This window comes from Chenopodium album, chromosome 1 (assembly GCF_948465745.1).
Source record: "Chenopodium album chromosome 1, dcCheAlbu1.1, whole genome shotgun sequence".
Lineage (NCBI taxonomy): Eukaryota > Viridiplantae > Streptophyta > Magnoliopsida > Caryophyllales > Amaranthaceae > Chenopodium > Chenopodium album.
Window position 1 is genome coordinate 76,333,771 of NC_137834.1, and position 6,046 is coordinate 76,339,816.

A 6,046-nucleotide genomic window follows, 5' to 3' on the forward strand; every position below is an offset into this window, starting at 1 on the left:
ATCAACATTATATTTGGACTTTACTAGACTTATATCATTAGTGGAATTCAACAAACAATCACCAACTTTGTCATCATTCATAATTAATGGTACATTAGGCTCATTATACAAATTGATGATATTTGGAAAATTAGAGTCATCAACCAAAGGTTTTTCAAAAAGAGGCTTCTCAAAATTTTCATTTTCATTCGTTTGAACCCTAGAAGCTTCACTATGATGATTCATGGATGTACAATTTCTCTTTATGCCCATTAGATTCTTAGAAATCTCTTCACTACCCTCCAAAAAACATTCTAGAGCGAGCTCTAAGAAGACTTGGGTTCTTGAGGATGGGAGAAATTTCGAAAATCACATTCGGATGAGGTGTCAACATTATGCACATTAGCCACATCATAAGGAGTTCATGGCATAAAATTGGAAACCAAGAAAAAAAATTGAGGAATTTTGACAATTTGCATCACCAAAACTCGAAACATTAGAATCCAAAACATTATCACCACATTCTTCAAATGAGCTTGCATCGTTAAAATGGTCATACGTCTCATGATTAGTCATCTCCCAATCATAAGTATTTTTAGTTAGCCACTCAAAAATACTCCAATTTTCAATAATGGTTTTAGACATAAATTGAATTTCGGACATAGATTCAACAACAACTCGCATTTCATCATTTAAACCTTCAAAAATTACTTCACAAATTAAATATCCACCTTTAAATGTCTATGACCATAATTATAACCAATATAATCATTAACAAACCCTATGGTAATATCTCCAAAATGTTTCATTCTCGTATTGGGAAAGGGAAAAAATTGTCATTTATTTCAATGGAAGAAACCCAAAAAAAAAATATAAAAAAGAAGAAAAGGAAGAAAAAAAAATTATATACAAAGACTTAGGCCCTGTTCTGATACGGTTATTTTCAATTCATTTCAGTTTAGTTTGGTTCAGCTCTAATAAGTTCAGTTCAGCTCTTAATTTCCTTCTCTTATAAAATATTTAGTTCAGTTTAGTTCAGCTCTTAATTTCCTTCTCTTATAAAATATTCAGTTCAGTTCAGCTCTTAATTTCCTTCTCTTATAAAATATTCAGTTCAGTTCAGCTCAGCTCAAATCAGTTCAGTTTAGTTCAGTTCAGTGCAGCTCTAATAAGATCAGTATAGTTGGTTCAGTTCAGCTCAGCTCAGTTCAGTCAATGAGAACAACCCTTAGACTCATCTAATCAATACTTAGCCAATGTCAACCGAAGTCCCCGTCAACGCACCAAAATTTGATAGGTCATCGTCGAGCCTACCAAAGATAAAAACCTAACTTATTGGTCTCTCTAATGGATAGAAAGGACAAGTAAGAGTCGTTCCCAAATAGACTAAGGGAAGCACTAACAAATATCGATTTGTGACAAGTTAAGTCAAGTCTTTTTGGTTATGAGTTATGAAGAAAAAGTACAAACAATAATTAAAAAGGATCTTGGGGAGGTATACACCAATTAAGTCATATACAAACTATAGTTTAACATACAAAGACATAGCAATTTAGTGATAAATTAGGGGAAGTCATTTTAGACACCCAACTACTCGGCTCAAATTTTATTTTTTTGGACGGGTTTGAAAATGCTATTTTAAGTATTTTTTATTGATATTTTTGGCCCGACCCGAAAATGGAACGAAAAACCCGCACGGACCGGCCATTTTGGATGGTTTTGGGCACAAAATTCCAGTCCAAACTTGGACTTACCCGGTTCGAGAAGTGGATTATTTTTTGACATTGATCCGGCCCGAATTCAACCCGCATCGCTCAATGATCACCTCTACCTCTACCTCTACCTCTACCTCTACCTCTCACATTGCAATACATTACTAAGTCAACAAGTTGACCGGCGGCTCCTACTCCACGTGATTAATTACATCTTACCTGTTGAAACCTTGCATCCAACGGTAATAATAAGCTAAGCAACTGTTGCACATTTTTCTTTACTCCAACAACAATCAGCAGTTGCAAGAATATTAATTATTAATTAATAACACAAAAACGTCAGCTCAACCCACTTCTGAAAAATTTGGGAAAGTTTTGAAACATTTTAGAAATTAACAACTTTGTTACGACTCCTTAACTCAATGCGTAACTGCCACTCTTGACTTTACCTTCTCCACAAATTAGCTTACAAATTCTGCAATCCAATGGAGCCTTTTAAAGGTAAATCATCTTAATTTTGACCAATTTTTATGTTATTTTGATGATTTAAAACTGCTGATTATGAGCTTTTTTTGCTGTTAATTATTGTTGCATTAGCTTATGCTCAGAATCAGTAAAGTTGTTTTTTTTTTTTTTTTTTTTTTTTTTTTTTTTGTTATGATTTTTCTTGTTGTTTCCTAATTAGAATTGTGGATATTGGGTGTTAATAATAGTAATGAATTTTTTTCTGGGTTATGCTTATTTTGGTAATTTGTTAACAAAAATTAGGTATTGAAGCTGAAATTGGAAGACATATGAAAGAGAAATGAAGTGGGTTTCGGGAATTTTTATTGGACTTTGATAGTGGGCAATTGGGATTTTGATTATCTGGAGAAATGAAGTGGGTATTAGTGATTTTGATTTTAGTTGGTTGTTCATATTTCTGCACAATTTTGGGTTCAAAAAATATAACAAAATGTCCTGTAGATCTAGACTATGTTGTAAAACTCCCTTGGAATACTTCAGCGTGCCATGGAAATAGTTCAGGAAGTAATCCAAGAACCGGTTGTTGTCAAGCCCTTTTGAGTTTAATGGGAATAGCTCTTTCCCATAATCTTAATCAGACTTCTCTCTTTGGATTTCGAGATTATCCGACTTCGGTATCTTGCCTCTCGGATTTCCAATCCAAGCTTGATTCTATGTCTCTAGCCCCAAATTTGACCTTTAAGTGTTTTGATCCTGAGCAATTTGTGATCACTCCTGATGTTTGTGCTGGCATTGTTACCATCCGAAATTGGACTGATGTGCTTAAAAGTGATAATTCTTTAGATCAAGTTTGTGGATCTGACCTCTCTGATCTCACTGCCTGTGAAACCTGCTATGCTGCTGGTACGAGAATCCAAAATCAGTTGATTGCCATTGATGGGAACAGTTCACATGCTCGAGATTGCTTTTACTTCACTATTCTTTATGTTGCTGGGATAATCAATAAATTAGGCCCTGAAAATGCTGGAACAACTTCATGTGTTTTTCAACTTCAATTACTTCCGTCAGCTGGTTCTGATGGTGTGAGACATTTGAAGCTGCATCTGGGATTAATCGGTGCTGCTACTGCAGTGTTTTTAGTATTTTGCCTCTTAGGTTTGTACTTGTGGTATTACAAGAAACAGCAGAAGAAGAAACATAAGATGGAAGTTGACGCAAATCAAGAAAGTAGACCTAGAATGCGGCCTAACACTGGTGCAATATGGTTTAAAATTGAAGACCTTGAGAGGGCGACTAACAACTTCTCACAGAAGAATTTTATTGGGCGTGGTGGTTTTGGGATGGTTTACAAGGGAACCTTACCAGATGGGACAATAGTTGCGGTCAAAAGGCTTACTGAACCCAATTTTGAAAGGGATTCTGATTTTCAAAATGAGGTTGAGATTATAAGCAACCTGAGGCATCGAAATTTGGTACCACTTAAAGGGTGTTGCATGGTTGATGAAACTGTGAATGCTGATGATTATGGTGGAAAACAGAGATATCTTGTTTACGAATACATGCTGAATGGCAATCTTGATGACCATTTGTTTCAGAATCCAACAAACCAAAGTGGGCTACTCAGAAACTCCTTAACATGGCCCCAAAGAAAATGCATAATATTGGATGTGGCAAGGGGGTTAGCTTATCTCCATCATGGAATAAAACCTGCAATATATCATCGGGACATCAAGGCTACAAACATTCTTTTAGATTCTGATATGCGAGCAAGGGTGGCTGATTTTGGATTGGCAAAAGAAATAAAAGAAGGGCATTCTCATCTCACTACCAGAGTAGCAGGCACACATGGCTATTTGGCCCCAGAATATGCACTTTATGGGCAGCTAACTGAAAAGAGCGATGTCTACAGTTTCGGGGTGGTTGTTTTAGAGATAATGTGTGGGAGAAGGGCCCTTGATCTGTCAGCTTTAGGGTCCTCCACCACTGTTTTAATAACAGATTGGGCTTGGTCTTTGGTTAAAGAAGGAAAATCAGAAGAGGTTCTTGACTCATTTTTGTTGAGAGAAGGGGATAACTCGGAGCTGAATCCAAGGGGAATTATGGAACGATTTGTACGTGTTGGTATTCTGTGTGCTCATGTCATGGTCGCACTAAGACCTACAATCTCAGATGCACTGAAAATGCTGGAAGGTGATATTGAAGTTCCTCAAATTCCAGACCGGCCCATGCCTTTTGGGCATCCATCTTTCCACAGGGATGGAAACCCATACAGCATATCGCCAGTCTTGAGTGGGCTGCATTTAAATTCTGGTGAGATGCTTAGGTAATTAAGATATACTTCAGTAGATAAGTATGAGCTCCATTTATCACTTTGCTGCAGAGACAAAATTGCGGAGGTAATGCTGCCCGTTCTCATAGTCGATGAACCTTGTACAGAAGAAAAACAAAGACCAAGGTTTTTTTTTCGAAAAATTGACACACGTCTTGATTGTGTAAAGAAAAGAGGAGCTTATAGTGATTTAACACGTTAGCAGATAAAGCTTCATCAATGGTATGTACTGCACCGGAAATGGGAAAAATAAGATTAGTCTGGGAGACAGTTTATTCACATTATTAGCTATCAGTTTCTTGTGATATCTGTCAAACACCGGAAGAATATCTGGGGTATCTTGGACTAGTTAAAAACTCATTAGTATTTTTTGACATCCTGTACATATGTGCCATATTTCTCTGCTTTTTTTAAAAAAAAAAAAAAAAAAAAAAAAAAAAAAAAAAAAGGATTTTTCTCCTTATAAAACGGTATTCAGGGCTTCCATATATGTTATCAGCATGTATGACTCATGATCTGTCAGCATGTATTCAAGGCTTCCATATTAAGCCCAATTTCAACTTCGGAATCAAAGTTATGGGCTTTGAAAAATCAAACTTTTTTGTAGGGATAAAATCGATAGAATCAGTGCTTTGAAAATCAAACTTTTTTGTAGGGGTAGAATCAATAGAATTAGGGTAGAATCATTCCGTTTTTACCAAGAAACGATTTAATTAAAAATTAAATCGTTTGGGTTGATCAGGATTGTAAACACATGAATCACTATCAGGTATGTATAATTACCATGACATGTAATTATTCAAAAAATAAAGGAAAAATTGTTGGGAATAATCCCACCTTTAGGGCGTCCGCGAAAAATAATCCCACCTTTGGGATTTTTTTAAATAATCCGACCTTTATACCTAATCCGCTCAAAATAGTCCTAACTGGTCATGTAACATGTTATAACAAGTTACATGACACGTGTCGGTCTGTAATTGGTCAAAAATTAAAAATAAAGTAAATTGAAATAATTTTTTTTTAAAAAAAAAGGTTAATTTATTTAAAGGAAAAATAAATAAATAAATTGAAACCCCCCCCCCACCAGCCCTAGCCACCCTACCCCGCCGCCCCAGACCTCCCCTCCCCTAAACCATCACCCCGCCTCCCTCTCCTACGAAACTCAGGCTGCAATTTCGCCCGATTTCAGCCGCCCAAACCACCATCCCACCTCCTTCCCCCACGAAACCCAGGACCAATTAACCCACGAAACCCACCTCCCCCTCCCTAAACCACCACCCACCTCCCTTTCCAAGCCGATCCGACCTTCCCTTTCCCCACTCTAAACGCGTTGTCGTCCCCCGACCAAGATTCACGCCGTTTCCTGGGGTTTGGTTTGGTGGATTTCGATTTTTCAAAGAGGGTATAATATCACCTTTGGGGTTTTGGGGTTGGGCTAGCTGGAGTGGGAGCCTGGTCGTCGTCGGCACGGTGGTTACGGGGCGGGGTGGGATGGTGGTTCTGGGTCTGGGTTTGGGTGAGGATGGTAGTGGGTGAAGCAGCTTAGGTGGCGATGGTTTTT

At 37.4% G+C, this 6,046-nt stretch overlaps 1 pseudogene across 1 annotated transcript; it reads left to right on the plus strand.

Annotated features, from left to right (window-relative positions):
* Positions 1-1,982: 1,982 nt before the first annotated feature.
* LOC145603767 (putative receptor-like protein kinase At1g11050 pseudogene) lies at positions 1,983-4,738 on the plus strand (annotated as a pseudogene). The gene is made up of 2 exons (XR_014104908.1): positions 1,983-2,192; positions 2,460-4,738. The product of XR_014104908.1 is annotated as a putative receptor-like protein kinase At1g11050 pseudogene (transcript).
* Positions 4,739-6,046: the final 1,308 nt, after the last annotated feature.